Genomic DNA, 18,342 nt, shown 5'->3' with positions numbered 1-18,342 from the left:
GAGGATAAATGACCGCACAGCATAAGCGCTATCACCTAGGTGAGAAAGAGAGTGCCATTAATCACAAACACCAACACATTAATCTGCTGTATCCATCAGGGTGTGTCACAATGATTTACCTAGCAGGTATCCTTCTCCAAATTCTCCTGCAGCCAGGCGTGTGTAGATCCCACTGTTCTGGAACATGTAGGAGTCATGGGTGCTCCCTGGAAATTTGGCTACAATGTCGGTGATTATGTGGGCTGCATCGCAGATTACCTGCACATTTTTGGAGTGGGTGGATTTTCGGTTTCTGTAGATATACTCAGTGGCTGCAGGTGGGCAGATTGGAATGTGTGTCCCATCAATGCACCCTATGACATGTGGGAACTGTGCCAAGCTTATGTAGTGATGCATTCTCTGCATCATGGCATCCAGAGACTTCTTGAAGAAACGGGACAGGCAACTCTGTGACACCCCACCTACCGCAGCTATCACCCCCTGGTAACTGCCAGATGCAAGTAGGTGTAGGCTACAGAACACCTGCACATGTGGTGGTATGGCGTGGGCCCTTGTTGTTGGATGGTCCAGGTCCAGGTCCATGATGGTTTGGGGGTGTAGCCTGTACCTTTCATGGATCTCAGCCTCAGTCAGTTGGAAGAGTGTGATGCGCTGTCTGTAAACGATCTCCTCCCGTCTCCTGATCCTCACTCCTGCTGCCTGTAGCCGTAGCCGCCTTGCAATTACATAGAAGGCCGCCATAGTGATCACACTGTTGCATTTTGGAATTGCTTATATACACTTCACCTGATTACAACCTACTTTCATTCAGTGTTAATTACCGACTCCTAAATACCGAATTTCATGTAATTCGGTATTACCGACTTTCCCTACATCTCTTTTATTGTTTTTACCATTTCTTATTTACCGATTCGGTAAATTAGGAATCGGTAATTCCGATTCGGTAAATTCAGACTCGGTAATAAGGAATCGGTATTTACCGATTCCTTATTACCGATTCCTTCCCTACATTGTGCATGCCTATATACCGGTCTGTAACGGTGAAATGTACCGATTTTCACCGTTACCGACCGGTATTTGGTCACCTACATCGGGCCCTAAGTCTCCTAATTCGTAGTGTGTGAGCAGACCGCTGATTTATCAAACACCTTTCCAAGTCAACAATAAAACAGCATATAATTCTCTCATTAAGAAGGTGTGCACATATTTCACTGTGCAGATTGTTTAAGGTTAGCAGCACGAGAGCTGCAATATCTGGGGTGCTTTGCTAGTTCGGCCGCCCTTTCTTGAAAGAGCTAAGGTATTCACGGATAATTCGGAACAGCATAGTTCTGAGCTGCATAGATCCCTGTGCAGGCACCAATAGCAAAACCTAGGACAGCTGAGGCTCGGAGCTTGGCCACCACAAACCCCACGAGGAAGCCCTTCAGAAATGGAGAACTTAGCAACGAGCCTTCCTGGGTCACGCCAGCTTGCAACCCCTACTCCACACAACGCTGCAATCCTTCCAACTTATCTTTCAGAAAAGCCAGAACTTTCAGCTTTGGTGTAGAACTCTTGTCGTCTGCCATCTTCACCCGCAAATTGTTAGGCGCATGCTGTCACTACAATTGGGCCCATTGTCATTCTGTAAGTGCTAATCAGCTGCAGTCTCAGAGTGACAATGGGCCACTCCACAGTCTGCGGAGGTCCAGGAGGGGCCGCTGCAGGCAGCCTCTACAGTTTAAAAGATAGGTGTGAGAGGCCCGAGTGAAATCTTTTAAACTCATGGGGCTTCTCGCAGGGAAACCGCATTTCTTACTGAAATTTCCCATTTCGATTTTAGTATGATGTCTGTAAGGCGTCCGTAATTTAAGGACCCCAAATTACGGACGCCTTGTGGACATCATACAGATATAACCTGCTTTCATTCAGTGTTAATTACCGACTCCTAAATACCAAATTTCATGTAATTCGGTATTACCGACTTTTCCTACATCTCTTTAATCGTTTTTACCGTTTCTTATTTACCGATTCTGTAAATTCGGACTCGGTAATAAGGAATCGATGGTCCATGAAATTAACAGACGGTTGTGGCCACTCCTCATGATACAGCGTCTTTTCTATAGTTACCCGGCTGGCAGTCACTGCTTTCTCACCTCGTTCTCTCACACCTTCCTCTCCCACTCTTTCTCTTTCACCTACACCTTTCACTCTTAAATACACTTTCTCACTGTGTTAAATTGCCTACTCTAACTTCTTAACCATAACCTTCTTCAATTTCTCATTCATCTGCCCCGGATACTTCTCCTTTGTAATTTATAGATAATGGTGTTTAGTCCCGATGTGCAATATTTCCCTCTGATTTTGGTATCTTTTCAGTCTATTTTAATATACCGATCTTATCACAGTTAAGGTTTTTACAGTGTTTTAAGTCGTTTTAAGTACTTATTTTAATGAGGACTTAAGAATATGACTTTTAACTATTTTGAATATTTTGTGCTTGGCCATCTGCATTCTGTTTGATGTGATATTATCGTAATTCATGGTCTTTTATGTGCTTATATGGCCTAGCACCGAGATAAAGTTATGACTGACTGACCAACCTTTGTAATTTCAGGAGCCATCTAGAGGATAATAGGCAGTCTTCCATACTTATATCCCTGCCAACATAAAAGGAGTAGTTTTGCTGAAACTGCTTCTGTCACTGTAGTGGAAGCCCTTTCTGCAAAACTAAAATGTTGATAGGCCACTATGCATGGCAGGTCAGTTAGCTTTCTTTTGTTTTCCAGAAACAAACTTCCAAAGCAGGGCTTTATTTCTGCAAATAAAAAATCAATTTTCCTGGCATGTTTTCTCCTAGATGGTAGGATATATTTCTGTTGTTTCTTGTTTGGGATCACTAGACCTTTCCTGGTGGTCCCAAACATGAAACATGTATGATGCAAGGTGGACCTACTGAAGTACTTTAACTGACAGCCTCGTGGTGGAAGGGCTGTCAAAGGCTCCGTCTGGCTTAACCAACTGAGGCTCCATTGGCAAAAACTGAGGGGCATATTATCAAGACAGGCGATAAAATGATTGCCGCTTTAGCGGCAGAAATCTGCCGCTAAAACGGCGATAATTGGCTTGATAATATGCTAAATGGAATTCCAATTGAAGCCCATGTTAGATGTGAAGGACATCTAACCTGAGCTTTAATTGGAATTCCATTGAGCATATTATCAAGCCCATCATCGCCGTTTTAGCGGCAGTTTACTGCCGCTAAAGCGGCAATCATTTTATCGCCTGTCTTGATAATTTGCCTCTTAGTGCTTCTCTGACCTCTAAGTGGAGACGGGAGATCTCTGAGTTTGGTGGAAAATGGATCCTTCATTTTTTGGCGGCTGTCTGCTTCCATCAACTCTAATTTACCCTGTTAGAGTATGCTTTTCATACCGTCTCTTCCTTAACATATTCCTTTCTCCCTGAATGTGCTCAATCAGCTCCCTCCTTATCATTACGTAGTCCTTGTCATTTGCATTCTATTATCTACTTCAGCTTTCTCTGTTCTACTTGTTCCTTAGCCGTGCATTATCCTTTGTAATCGAGCCAATGGCAAAGATTAAGAATTTTGCGGGTGGGGAGTACTCCGTCGGGATGCTGGAGAACATTGCCTTCTGTCCGCCAAAGTTAGAGTTGTCCACCAGCCCCAAGTACAACTCCTAACATTGGTTTGAACTGCTGTTATGGCAGTTCTTGTTAATGTTGAAAATGTTTGACAGAGGGCTTCGTCAAACACGATAGTCCTCTGTCAAGTGTTTACAATGTTTTACATTTTTGGGAGTTTGTTATTGAAAAATGTAAAACTAATGGCCCTCACACCATTGGAGATTTCTCACATGGTGTGGAGGCGGGGGGAGCATTATTTTTGTTACTCTTTCTCACAGTCTGGCTTTCCCTGACCGTGACAAACAGCAAAAAAAGGCATCTGACCTCCCACTCTAAATAGGGAGACGGTGAGATGTCTAACCTCTGACAGCCATACTCCATTGGGCCATCAGAGGAGTATGTCAGTGGTGGAGCTGGAGTAGACTCCGCCATCCACATACTTTCATCCACCCACCTTTAGCTGAAGCAGACCGACCTTTCTCCTTCCCCACCATAAGTAACTGCTTCTACTCCTTAACACTTCCTCACTTTTTCAGTCTTCTTTCTTTTCTCTGGAACATAATCACTCTCTTTCTTAACCACAAAGTTTCCTCAAGCCGACTCTCTCACCCTTTATAAGCTCCTTTTCTTTTTATGATTGTCCTTCCTGATGTCTTTCTTCACTTTATTCTTGTTTTCATCTCTTTCATGATGCCTTTTCATTCTCTCAAAATATTGCACAAAATTGTCAATATTTATACAGGTATAATGCCCTACAGTGATGATAATTTTATCCCTATGAACACTACATAATTGTTTTCCAACTCACGGCATTAGCATAGGAAGAAGACAACATTATGGACCAAATCCAGGCCACTGCTTATGAAGACTGTATTTTAGTGCGCCAAGTCCGCGCTATTCCTGTAGGAGTATTTTACTACTAAGTAACAAATCCACAGCATTACCATGTGAGTGCTGCTGATATCGTGTTTTATCCACAGTTTTGACCTAGGAATACTGCGCTACAGTGTGAAAAAATGAAGAGCCTAACAATAGCAAAAATGCACCAAATTGTGTCTTATAAAAAAATTGTGATTAGACAATCTGTGTTGATGAGTATCAATGTGTAGACATATCCATGGGAACACAGCCCTACAGCCAACCACATCCACAGCATTACTAAAGAAATACAGCTCTGGAGTGGGCAAAATCCACACATGTATCACAGACATTTTGTATGATATGCTATATCTATTGTAATACCACAGGAATAATGCACTGTACTGTGTCAAAAAGAAACACAGCATTATTTTAATGATGTCTATTTTGCATTGTAAGGTGGACTTACATCGCATTACCATAGCACTAACATAAGTATGTGTGTATGTGGCATTTGCATAGCTTGAACCTTGCTGGAATGCATTAGAGTGATGCATTAGAGTGATGTACAGGGACAAAGGCAAAGATAAGATGAGAGACTGGAGGGGGAGCTGTGCTTTAAGAGTCAAAGTGCAAAAACAACAATTGATGGACAGAATGCAGAACAATGGCATACATTCCCCCCAGTACAGAGATCAGGGCCTAAATCCATCGTTTTTTTGCTCACCATGCCATTCCATTTTGAACCCAGCCATATGCAAATCAGTCTTGACCCTGCACCCAATGGGAACAGTCCAGCCTGAACTACCAGGCCAGGTCCTCCCTGGACTGGAAACAAGCATCCTAGGATCAGTTTCGGGGTTTCAGCCCTCATCAGCCAGGATAGCTTAACTCCAGTGTAATGGAGAGCACAGGACGCAGGTCTGGGCATAACCACCCCACTCGGGGTGAAAAATGAAAAAAGAAAAATTGATGGACAGAATGTAGAACAATGTCATACATTCACCCCATTGCAGGGAGCAAGGCCTAAATCCATAGTTTTTTTGCTCACCATGCCATTCCATTTTCAACCCAGCCATATGCTAATCAGTCTTGACCCTGCACCCAAGGGGAACAGTCCAGCTCGAACTGCCAGGCCCATCCAAGGACCGGTTTCGGGGTTTCACGCCTCATCAGGCAGGATAGCTTGACTCCAGTGGCATGGAGAGCACTTTTTCTTTTGCATATGTCGCCCTAAGTGGGAAGTTGGCAGTTCGGGCTGGACTGTTCCCACAAGGAACAAGGTCAAGACTGATTTGTCTGGGGTGGTGTGGTGAGCAAAAGAATGATGGATTAAACCTAGATCTTTGTGAGTGGGGTGAATGTTTGCATTGTCCAGCATTCCGTCCATGAATTGTTTTTTTCCTTAAGAGTCAAAGTGGACAGTTACTTTGGCCTGATGTAGAATTCTTTAAAGATGGGTGACTTCAGCTCTTTCCTAAATTGGAGCAGGTTTGGTTCAGTCCTGATTGATACAGGGACGTTGTTTCAGATGCTAGGCACATAGCTGGAAAAGGCATGTTGCCTTGCTTTTATTTTTTTCGGTTTCTTGTCTTCAGTTTGAAGGTGTCATGGCTTTGAGAATGCCAAGCGTCACAGGATTTGTGCTACAATGTACAAAACCGCAATGTTACTTTACCAAGACTCAGCGGCGGCCCGTGGAGGTAAGATCGGTGAGGCCAGGTGGGGGAGGTGGGGGATTTCAACAGACGACGAGATGAAATGAATTATTTATTTAATTTTCCCTCGTCATCGTCTGTCGAAATCCCCCCCAATGGCCCCACCGCTCTTACCTGCACGGGCCGCTGCTGCCAAGACTGCGCTGAAGTAGGCACACACACTCCCACACAAGAACAGATCGAACTAAACACATGCATTATTACAGGAATACTTAGAACCTGAGTTTAGTTTTTTTGAGGAAGGAACTTATGTAATTTAGGGTGCATATGATTTTCTGCGTCCTCTGTTAGTCATTTTAGCTTCTTTACTCCTTAATGATCCTTAAAATGATTTCTCATAAGTATTAGGAGTACTATTGTTCTGTGTGCCAAACTGAGAGAGTTGCTTTAGGAATACAACCCTCTAGGCCCCGATTGTGATGTGAGCATAGCAGAATTTCCTGGTGGCGTTCCATTTTACTGGATTAAAAATGGGCTGGTGTTTCTGCAACTTGATTTCCTGGTTAAGGGGACAGCGGATCCTATTTTACCGGCTAGAAAATCTGGCCAGTAAAATTGGTTTGTGAATTTGCTACAGTGCAGCCACGCCCTGGTCCTCGATGTCCACCTGACCCCATTGCAAGCCACAAGGGTAGCATATATTGCTCCTACCTTCCAAGCACTATCTTGCCTATTCCTCGTCTACCCTGCTCATACCATTCCCTCCACCTTGAGCCCCACGGGAAACAAGCTTAACAACGTGGCTTCAAGCATGCGTTCCATTTCCTCGCAAGCAGAACACCTCTTTCCTTAACCACGCATATGCATGGTTAAGGCAGTCGGCGTTCTAACTGCTGGCTGGTGGGGAGAAGAACTGGAAAGGAGGACCTGTATGAAGGACGGGGACGTGACAAGCTAAGTTGGGCCGGGAGTAAGTTTTAAGCAAGGGGGCTGTTATTGGGCTTAGGACAGGGCGGCGAACGGAAGTAGGTTTTAGTGAGGGGGACGATTTTAGGGCTCAGGGCAGTGAGCTGTGTTCAGGGTAGGTTTTAAGGTAGGGGGCAGAGTTTTAGGACTCAGGGCAGGGGTGCGGAAGGGGCAGTTTCCAGGGCAGGGGGTAGTTTTTAGGGCAAGGGGCAAGGGGGGGTTCGGGGTATGTTTTAAGTAGGGGGCCGAGTTTCAGGGCTCAGGGCCGGGGGGGAGGAGCAGTTTTCAGGTCAAGGGGCTGTAAGAACTAGGATCACTCAAGATTGCTTGAAGGAATATTTAAGTTTATTGTGAGGAATAGATCCCAACCACCAGAAGCTCCTGCAGGAATGAAAGCCAGGTTCCAACTGCCCCCCAGCTGCTTACATGAACACAGTACATACAGAAGTAAACATTCTTAAGCACCTGGCAACAGGAGAACCATCTTAAGATGCCACACATCCCCATCCTTTATGAAGAAGGAGGATGGGTTATACCACAAGACCAAATTACAGCATAAAATCAAACAAATATAACAACTATATAACAAAATCTTTTAAAAATGTAGGTTGAAAGGAAACTCGCGAATATCTGCGAATGTCCTGAGGGGTATGAGTTAGATCATGAGAACTGGGAGTAAGATGACCTGCCACAAAGTCCTTCCTAACCACCATTACCCTGTTTAAATTCCAAATGCGGTGATCAGCAGTCTTTACAGCATTGTTAAATATTTTGACTACTTGAATGGGTTTCAAAAATCCTGAATTAGATTTTCTTTTGGGTGGATTTTTTATGAGAACCCAATCCCCAATTTTTACTGCTGTTTTCTTTACAGACTTTCTTACGTTATGATTTGCTTTCCTAGATTCAATCCTTTTTGACTCATGTAATTTCCAGTTAGATTTTTCATTCTCAGTAAGTAATTCAGGCTGCATATTATTCACCCAGGGAGATGCAACTAAAGTGTTGGGGCATCTAGACCTGAATAAGTCAAAGGGGGTCCTATTCGTCACAGAGTGAGGCGACAACCTGTAAGCCTCAACCTTTTTCCAATTTTGAGTACGCCAATCTAGACCATTTGAACGTGCCATGTTAATGGTTTCTTTCAGTACACGATTAAATCTCTCAACCATTTGTTTCTGGATGGTACAAAGAAGATTTTTTGTGTTTGATACCATGTGTTGACAAGAACGATTCCATTTCTCTGGCTACAAATTGTACGCCATTGTCAGTAAGGATACTAGAAGGTATCCCTACTCTAGCAAATTTTTTTTCCAAAAAATTGATTACATGCTTGGTTTCAATCCCTCTAGAAATTCCTATTTCCGGCCACCTCGAGAAAAAGTCAACCAAGACAAAGATATACCAATCAGTTTCAGAAGACTGTATAGGGCCAAGGATATCTAATCCCACTTCTTTCCAAGGGGCATCAGGTCTTTCTCTTATGATCAAGGATTGTGTTCTGGGTTTGGCCACCCTTTCACTCAGAGCACATTCCAAACAATCTCTTACTTTCCGTTCAACTTGTAAATCCATCCCTGGCCACCAATAATTTAATCTAAGTCTCTCTTTGGTCTTAGAAATGCCCTGATGTGTCATATGTGCAAGAGATATAAGCTCTAGTCTAATTGAATTGGGAGGAATAAGTCTCAAACCCCTGAAGAGCAGACCATTGCGTTCAGATAACTGGTCCCTGACATGCCAAAATTTCTCTAATTCTACATCATTCTTGTGTTTTGTCTCCCAACCCTTATTGACAGTTTCATAGACCTTCGCTAATTCTGGATCTTGTTGCAAAGCTTTCTCCCATCTATCCTTGTCAATTATAGATTCCTCAATGGCACAAACCATATCGTCATCTTGTTCAATTTCATCATCAGAATTAGGCTCATTTTTGCCAACAAGCCTAGACAATGCACCAGCCACCTTGTTTTCCACCCCAGGTAAATATTTGACATCAAAATTATAATCCTGGAGACCAACAACCCATTTGGTAATCCTTCTTGAAACTGCGTCAATACCCTTATTCTTAAAAATCTCGCATAAAGGTTTATGGTCAGACCTGACTTCAAATACACCACCCCACAAGAAGTTCTTAAAATTTTTTATTGACCAATAAACGGCGAGTGCTTCTCTCTCTATCACAGAGTATTGTAACTCTGCTCCCCTCAAACTCCTTGACAAGAAAAGAATGACTTGTTCCTGAGAATGATCCCTTTGTAAAAGGACAGCTCCCAGCCCCTTCAAACTTGCGTCAGTAACTAAAATAGATTTTTTCTCAGGGTCAAAACTACACAGTCTGGGAGCAGTTTTCAATTTCTCTTTAAGGGTATTATATTCTTGTTCACAGCTACTATCCCAAATGAATTAACAACCTTTGCGGAGCAAAGCTCTCATATGAACACACAATGAGGGAAAGCCATTTATAAATTTGCTATAATATTCAGCCATACCCAGGAAGCTCATTAGTTCTTCTTTACTCGTTGGAGAGGCTAGATTCTGTATGGCAGTAATTAAGCTTTCCTTTGGTAAAGCACCCCCTTCGGAGATAGTGTGTCCTAAGTATTCAATTGAGTTTCTCCTGAACTTGCACTTTTCAATCTTTACTGTCAGATTGAACTCTTGCAAGCTGTTCAACACCATGAAAAGTCTGTCGTCATGTTCCTTAGTATCACTTCCAAAAATTAATATATCATCCTGATAAACTCTAACACCTGTAAGACCTTTTAAAACCCTCTCCAGTGCTCTCTGAAAAACCGAGGCTGCTGACACAAGACCAAAAGGGAGTCTTGCGAAGTGAAACGTTCCAAAGGGAGTGACAAATGCCGTTAAGTCTTTAGAGACATCGTCCAATCTGATTTGGTGGTACGCTGATCTCAAATCGATGGTACTGAAGACCTTCGCACCTTTTAACAACATCAACATATCATTTATCTTAGGTAGCGGATAGCGGTCTGTGACAACACTTTTGTTTAATTCGCGAAGGTCCACACACAAACGAAGAAACCCATCCCCCTTCTTGGCAGCGACAACTAGAGCAACCCATTGAGTTGCTTCTATCGCCTCAATTACTCCTTCAGATTTGAGTCGTTCCAATTCAAGTTTGACCATTTCCCTAACTGTAATAGGTATATTCCTGACCTTGCAGCATACAGGTTTAGCATTGTCTATCATACGAATGTGATGGAGGTACCCTTTGAGGCAACCTAACTTATGTGAAAAAACATTTGGAAATGTATTTCTTAAGACGTGAGGAAATTCTTTGTTTGCGGTGTCATGAACAACAGAAATTGAATTTAAGTTAGAATTGTTTTTCAATATAATAGAGGGTGAAGAGTTTGGATCCAACATAACCCCTAGATCCCTCTGGTGGAACCAGCTCAATATGCTGTCCCCTTTTTGTGATATGTATATTTTTGCGCTAGTTAGCCTGTTTTTATAGTCAATAAAGCCCCAGAAGTAACCATACAGCTTAATGGGTTCACTGCCATATGCGAAGGGTTTTATGTCAGGGCGAAAAACCTTTACTTTTCCTATAATCTCCTTGGTAAAGAACTCTTTCGAGATAATGGTAATCTTTGCACCTGAGTCAAACAGAACCTTAGTAGGTTTCCCTTCCACTAGGATTTCATCAATATGGCAATTTTTCTCCTCCCCATTTTGTACATCCTGCACCTGTATTTGACCACAATCTACCTCATCTTGACATTCATAATTGCCATCAACATCACAATAAACTTCACTTATTTTCCCTTTATAGTTCCTGCCTTTGCACATGACAGAAGTGGCCTTTCTTTTTGCATTTACTGCAAATCGCCTTCCAACCTGGACACTGTCTGTCATTTGCAAAATGTCCCATTTTCCCACAACTAAAGCATTGTACATTAGAAAAGTCAAATTTCTTTGGTGTTTCCTTTGACGTTTCATTTTTTAAACTTTCTTTATGAGTAGTATTTCCTCTAGGAATAGTCTTGACAGCTTGCATAGAGCTTTTGTCTTTAGTTTCGCCATTTTTCTTTTTAACATCAACACATTTTAGAGAGTGTTCGATTCTTTTTGCGATTACAATAACATCTTCCAAAGTTGGCTCATCCTTTTGCCATAACTCCTCTCTGACACGTTCAATGCTGCATCCCAGCATGAACTAGTCTCTTATTCTTTCATCAAGAGTTGCAGCAAATTTACATGATGATGCCAACTTCCTAAGGGACGTAACGTAGTTCTCAATACTCTCATCCTCCAATTGATTCCTCCTTCCAAAATGGTACCTCTCTAAAATGGTAGTGACCTTGAGTAGCTAGCGTTTATCCAACTTGGCAATGCAAATTTCGTATTCATTAAGGTCACGATCATCAAGTTCAGGAAGGTGGTCAAAAACTTCTTGACCTTCTGATCCTAAGCAATGCAAGAGTAAAGCAGTTTTCCTTTCTGCACTTAAAGAAGAACCGCACACTCTTGCGTAACTCTCGAAAACCTCCCGCCACTTTTGCCACTTTATAGGAGGATCTCCCGGTGATTACAAAAAGAACGGAGGTGCAGTGACGTTTTGCATTTTGGTACAACTATTAAAATGACTTACAAATGTATTTTATATAAAAAAATAAAAAAAAATCGTTTTTTTAATTTTTTTTTTATTTTCCCTATTCAATTCCAAAAACACTATAAACAATTATCCTTTGAGGAAGCTGTAAAGTAAAGTAAAATACATGTTTTAAATTACAACTGTGTTGTTATAAAATTGAGAAATGTACATGAATGCTTAATATAATGTAAGTTGTGACACACTATAGTGTGTGTGTCACTGTTGAAGAATTACCTCTTTCCCCTTTTTTATTTTTATTTTTAAAAGTGTGTGTGCCACTGTTGTGACACACTGTTTACCTTTAAGTTTTGAAGTGTGTGTATCACTGAAGAGATACACAAGATTTCCTTTAATATGCTATTTTACTTTTCCAGGATGTGCTGTGCTGTGCCTCTTCAAAGTATGCTGTTTTTGATAAAGCTGTGACGAAGACGAAGATTAAATCTTTGCGAGATGGGGTGCTGCTAGGTAACGCGTTAAATGCGCGGTGAACGCGTTGTGTTGGAGCGCGTTACCTAGCAACCCTGCGAGAGGCCGTCGCTTGCTTGATGAAAGACGTGAAAGACGTGACGCGTCAGCATCTCCATTGTTTGATGAGAGAGACGTGAAAGACGTGACGCCTCTGCACGTCAATAATGAAGTACGAGCTTGAAGGAATGGAAGCTTGAGCCGCGAGGTAGGAGAGGGCGATCGCTTGTTGTCTTCGTTCCTAGGCGCAATCGTCAGGTGAGCGCACACGACAAGAAATTTAAAAAGCGCTTTTCTCAAATATTGTTTTATACAGCTTATGCGGAGAAACAAAACAAAGTACAAGTGTCGTCTTTCAAAACTCTATGTGGCAAACAGCAAATAGCATAAATCGAGTAGCGGCTTGTAAATCACGGGGCACAGTTACGTTACGATAAAGATTCTCCAAAGTTGAAAGTTCATCCAATCAGAATCTTTTTATGTGAGGAGGATTATTCAGAGTTTGTAGGGGAGAGATGAATTCAGGCAGACCACGCAGCATTTACTTAGATAAAGTCTGCAAACATCCACCAGCAAACAGTTTAGACCATATGTGTTGTATAAATCCAAGCTCGCAATCCAAAATTAGCACATAAATGTGGGCAAGTGGTTGTTGTAGGACATTCCAATCCAAGGTGATAGAGTAAACAGTACCTGTAATGTTGATAAATGAAGAGAGATTCTTCCTCCACTTGTTTTAAAAATTGAAGTAGTGTTGGGATCTTCCTCTCATGTTGAAGCACATCCATAAGGGTGAAGCCATCCTCTGTCGCCAATTGTAAGTACCAGGATCACTGAAGATTGCTTGAAGGAATATTTAAGTTTTTTGTGAGGAATAGATCCCATATACCAGAAGCTCCTGCAGGAATGAAAGCCAGGTTCCAACTGCCCCCCAGCTGCTTAAATGAACACAGTACATACAGAAGTAAACATTCTGTAGTGGGCTGGCCCCACGTGTGCAGGATGTACAAGTAGACGCTGTAGACGTGGCCAGGTAGGAGTAGATGAAGTTTATTGAGATCTTAGGTGTAGAAGTAGTAAACCCAGAACAGGCCCCAGAACAGGCTCCACAATAGGCCCCAACATAGGCCCCAGCATAAGCCCCACCAGGAGCAGCCTCCTAGCTGCTCAGCCCATCTTCCCAACTGTCTCAGTCCCACACAGTATCCAAGCATTCCACCCACACTAACATTCTACGCTGAACACTGACACTGGCTGAGCAGCTAGGTACAGAATGAAGGGAACATAATAACATGACCTGAGGATACTACACATCCTCTTCCTTTACACTGAAAATTAATAAAACCTAAAATAAACCCAAACTACTAATAAGCAAACAAATACAGAAATGTACACAAGATATGAATAGTCCATAAACCCAGGAATGCATGTAGGAATACATCACGAGAGGGAAAACAGACACACTAAGGAGAAAGGAAAGATGCAAGCATAGAACAACACACTAACACCATCCCCTTCCCTTAATACTGAACAAAGAAAAATTTTAGAAGTGAAATAAGAGCTCACATACGACAAATGAATATGATACCCAGAGTAGAATCCTACGGGTATAAATGTCTATGGGCAGAACAATACCCAAGGAAGTACTTCTCACGTGAGAAAACTGTGACGACAACTCAAAACGCCACCCCTCATGTAAGGGACACTATGGGACTAAAACCCACGTGTTGGGACTAACACCCAAATGTAAATAATACGTCACATGGGACTGAAACCCACTGACACGTGCAGCATGTAAAACCGACACGCAGCACAGTGTGGCATCAAAAGATGACTACACACACAGAAGACATCGAAAACGTAAAACGTAAATGAAAGGACTGATACCCAACATACACGTAAAGGTGGGACTAAAACCCCCTTTAAACTTAGTAAATAGGACTGGTACCCATTACTAATGACATAGGTGGGACTCTAACCCCCTATAAATAGGTGGGACTCTAACCCCCTATAACAGAGTAAATGGGACTGACACCAAACTCAAAGGTGGGACTAAAACCCCCTTTTAAAAAAAAAATGGGGCTAAAACCCATTCCCATATAAATTACTGTGAACGTGGGGTGATGGGACTAAAAACCCACTCCCATCCCTAAGCAGGGATAAAACTATCTAAAGAGGAAATGGGACTAAACCCACTCCTATCCCTTAGGCAGGGATCAAACATTTGAAATAAGGGTAATGGGACTAAAAACCCACCCCTATCCCTTAGGCAGGGATAAAAGAAACTGCGTCAATAAGAGACATGGGACTAGTACCCACTCCCATGCCAACAAAACAAGAACTTTAACATAGCGATAAAACAACGTTGGCATACAGCAATCACAAGACATAGCAGAAAGAAAGAAACATTTTTGCGATAAATTAATTCTCTTGAGAAACATTTTTGCGTTAAATTCTTGCTTAACATATTTCTTTGACTTCAGCTGCGTGGCTAAGCAGGTTTCTTTCCTTTTCTTTAAATTTCTTGACGCTTGTTTCTTTTCTTTTCACATTTTACTTGACACAGATTCTTTTCTACACATAATCTTGCTCCACTCCTCATTCTTAGTTGTCATCAGGCTACCATTTGCGTGAGATGAGCTCCAGATCATCGCCATAAATGTAGTGGGCTGGCCCCACGTGTGCAGGATGTACAAGTAGACGCTGTAGACGTGGCCAGGTAGGAGTAGATGAAGTTTATTGAGATCTTAGGTGTAGAAGTAGTAAACCCAGAACAGGCCCCAGAACAGCCTCCACAATAGGCCCCAACGTAGGCCCCAGCATAAGCCCCACCAGGAGCAGCCTCCTAGCTGCTCAGCCCATCTTCCCAACTGTCTCAGTCCCACACAGTATCCAAGCATTCCACCCACACTAACATTCTACGCGGAACACTGACACTGGCTGAGCAGCTAGGTACAGAATGAAGGGAACATAATAACATGACCTGAGGATACTACTTAAGCACCTGGCAACAGGAGAATTATCTTAAGATGCCACAGGGGGCAGTATTTAGGGCACGGAAGTCAGAATAGTTTAAGGGGTGGGTTCGTTTTTAGGGCTCGGGAGGGTGGGGTTATAGGACAGGGTCCAGGATTTTATGACTCTTAGTAGAGGGAAAGTGGCGTGAGCTTTACCACACAACCATTTACCTACATGCCTTTACCACAACATTTCGTGGCAAAGGCATGCGTGGTAAAGGTATGCATGGTAAAGGGATGCGTTGTTGAGATGCATTCGGGGTTCAGGTAGAGGCATGCGTGGTTCAACCATACGTGCCTCTGTCATACAACCAATCCCCACACCTGTCTCCTCATTTTTGCCAACTGTTCAGAACAAGTGGTAAATATGTGCATTAAAACCCATAGAATTTAGAGCTTCATGCAGAATTCCAGTAAGCAAATCCAGGTTCACACAGTTATTTATTAAGTGGATATATACGCCGAGTTGCCTATGTCCTAATCAGGCCCCTACCATATTATGGTGCCGTCACTGGCACGCTACAAGTGGGCGGAAAATTATTCATTAAATCCCAGTAGATGAACACTAACTGCTCCTGGACTGAATTATTCACAGGCATTGTTGTACCAACATTTCCTCAAGGTACTGCTGGCTCATGTGAGATAGGCTTGCTGAGGTGTAAAGATAATGGGGAGTCAAGATAGATTATTGTAAATGTAATAGCGATCAAATTTAGATGCTGCTTATTCTGTAGCTATAAAAGAATGACCAGAAAAAATAGGGACAACACCAAAATGTGATTTAGGTGGTTTATTGGTGAATTAAAGTTCGTCCCAAGGGCTGAAAAAAACCTAAGGTGGTAGAAAGAAGTTCTGAAGGTGACTGTAAATTGAATTTGTTAGTGTTAGTGTTTAGTTTAGTTCTCTTTGAGAATGTTCCATTAAGTGGGAGCGGGTCAATGAGGGTGATTGAAGAATCTTTTATGTGCATGGATTAAATAAACAGGTGGAACTGATCAGGTTGTTTCAATGTATAGAACTTTCTCTAAGTGATGGCTTGTCTTAGAGCATTAGTAGTCCATGAAATGCCTTCTGACTGCTCAGCAGTTGATAAGTATCGCTTCTCTTGGCCATTCTATGAGTTTTATATATCACGTAGCTACCCGAAGGTCTCCCAGCAATGAAGTAGTCAACGTACTCAATGGGTCTCAAAGAGGACTAATTACTATAAAGCCACCTTTTCAGGGCCTTATGGAATGAATGCTCATTGGAAGGAAGGTGTAACTCAAGGGGAAGAGTGTTCCAAAATCCGGGTGCCTGATAAGAAAATGAATGACCACCCCAATGAGATATGCTGAATTTGGGGACCTGCAATCAGTGTGCTGAGGATGATCTAAGAGATTTTTCAGGGCTGTAGGGGATAGCAAGTGGTCGTAATAGGACAGGACCTTTCTTGTGGAGTGATATGTGCAGAATACAGAGGGCCATAAACTGAAATCTCTGCTCGATTAGGAGCCAGAGAAGGTCCTTTAGGGCCTTTTTTGCAGATTGATGCCTGGGGACATTCATAAGAAGCTGAGCAGTGTCATTCTGTGTGGTTCGCAGTCTCTTTATCACATAGCAAGGTGAGACAAGGAAGGGAGCATTGCCTTTGTTGAGGTGGGAGATGATAAGAGCCTGGACAATAAATCTTCTGGCTAAGAAGGAAAAAAGGTTTACCACCTTTTTAAGCATTCTCAGAACACCAAAGCAAGTAGCCACAAGGTTTCCTGCTTGGTGCTCCATAGTGAGGCTAGAGTCTAGGCATATTCCAAGGCTCTTTCTCACCTCTTTGGGACTGGGGGATTTCTGCAGACAGTCTCACACGGGGAGAGTTTTTTTTGTTTAAGTTGTTGCCCAGAATCATGAACTCAGTTTTGTCTTCATTATGGTTCAGTTTGCAACTAGCCATACACCTGGCCACCTCTTGAAGAAAAGGACCCAGGCTGAGGTGACTGGAACTGGGATCAGGGGAGATAGAAATCACCATCTAGGTGTCATTGGCAAAAGACACAAATGACAGACCAAAAGAATGAGCACTCTCAGCTAGGAGCTACAGATAAAGATTATTGTGGGGCTGAAAGAGGACACCTGTGGCACCCCACAGCACAGGGTAAGATTCTGAGTAAGTGGTCTTTAAGGAAGAGAGCCAATTCAGGGCACGGTCATTAACACCCACTTTAGATATCCTATGTAAGCATGCAAAATGACATTGAAGTGGGAGATGAGGCGGGTGGTGTCTGGTGAGGATGCTGCATCTTTGGCTAGCTAAGTGAAGAATCTTGGTCCGTAGAAACTCTACGAACTCTGCTTCTGCAATTTATTGCATCACATGCCCATAGAACGTGTTTTAAACTGGTCAAATACCCCAAAATAGAACAAAAATCAGTCAAGCCAATAGAGATACAGAATTGTTAGAAGGTCACCAATAACAACTTAATTAACCACTAAGTCCTTCTTTATGACTGGTATCTTAATTCATTGGAGTCAGTAACAGCAGCTACCGGTCACGTCATAATTATGAGATCTGCTTAAACATGGCAGATCTCTCAACGTTCACCAGGAGATTTCGGACACTTAAAAAAGCAGAAATCTACAGGTGAGATTATAGACAAAAATTGGGAATTACCAGGGAAATCAGATGCAGAATCACTGATTGACTCAGCAATTCCTCTTTTCATAAGGGATCCTCAGGGTCCAACTCTTAAGGGGCTGGATCTTCCTCACCCTAAAGTTACCCCAGTACTGGTAATTTTTGCGGTGGGGAAAATCCAGCCTATTTGCCAGGCCACTCCTAATGTGGGCCTATGTTTAGGTCAATAGCACCCACAAGGAACCATTTCAAGTCATTGCAACCATTACCAAATCATGCAGGTGAGTATTTGTTGAATAAATCATATCCAGAAAAGAATGAAAGTGGATATTTCACTGCACATCCACCGAGGAAAGTTTGAACACAATGGAAGAATGGAGCTCTATCATAAGAACCTGAACTTCTATGCCATATATTTGTTTCTATGCACTACGTATGGGTCTTGTGCATTATACATTCATTATTTATAATTTCTGTTCTGTTATTTTTGATGTCTCATTTGTGGAATATTTA

The 18,342-nt window shown here is 42.4% G+C and overlaps 1 pseudogene; it reads right to left on the bottom strand.

Annotated features, from left to right (window-relative positions):
- Positions 1-1,267: 1,267 nt before the first annotated feature.
- LOC146810609 (SLC35A4 upstream open reading frame protein pseudogene) lies at positions 1,268-1,597 on the bottom strand (annotated as a pseudogene).
- Between the last annotated feature and the right edge of the window lie 16,745 nt (positions 1,598-18,342).

Source organism: Triturus cristatus, chromosome 7 (genome assembly GCF_964204655.1).
Source record: "Triturus cristatus chromosome 7, aTriCri1.1, whole genome shotgun sequence".
In the NCBI taxonomy this organism is placed as follows: Eukaryota; Metazoa; Chordata; class Amphibia; order Caudata; family Salamandridae; genus Triturus; species Triturus cristatus.
Note: the sequence above shows the minus strand (reverse complement) of the source record. Positions and strands in the feature narration are given on the sequence as shown.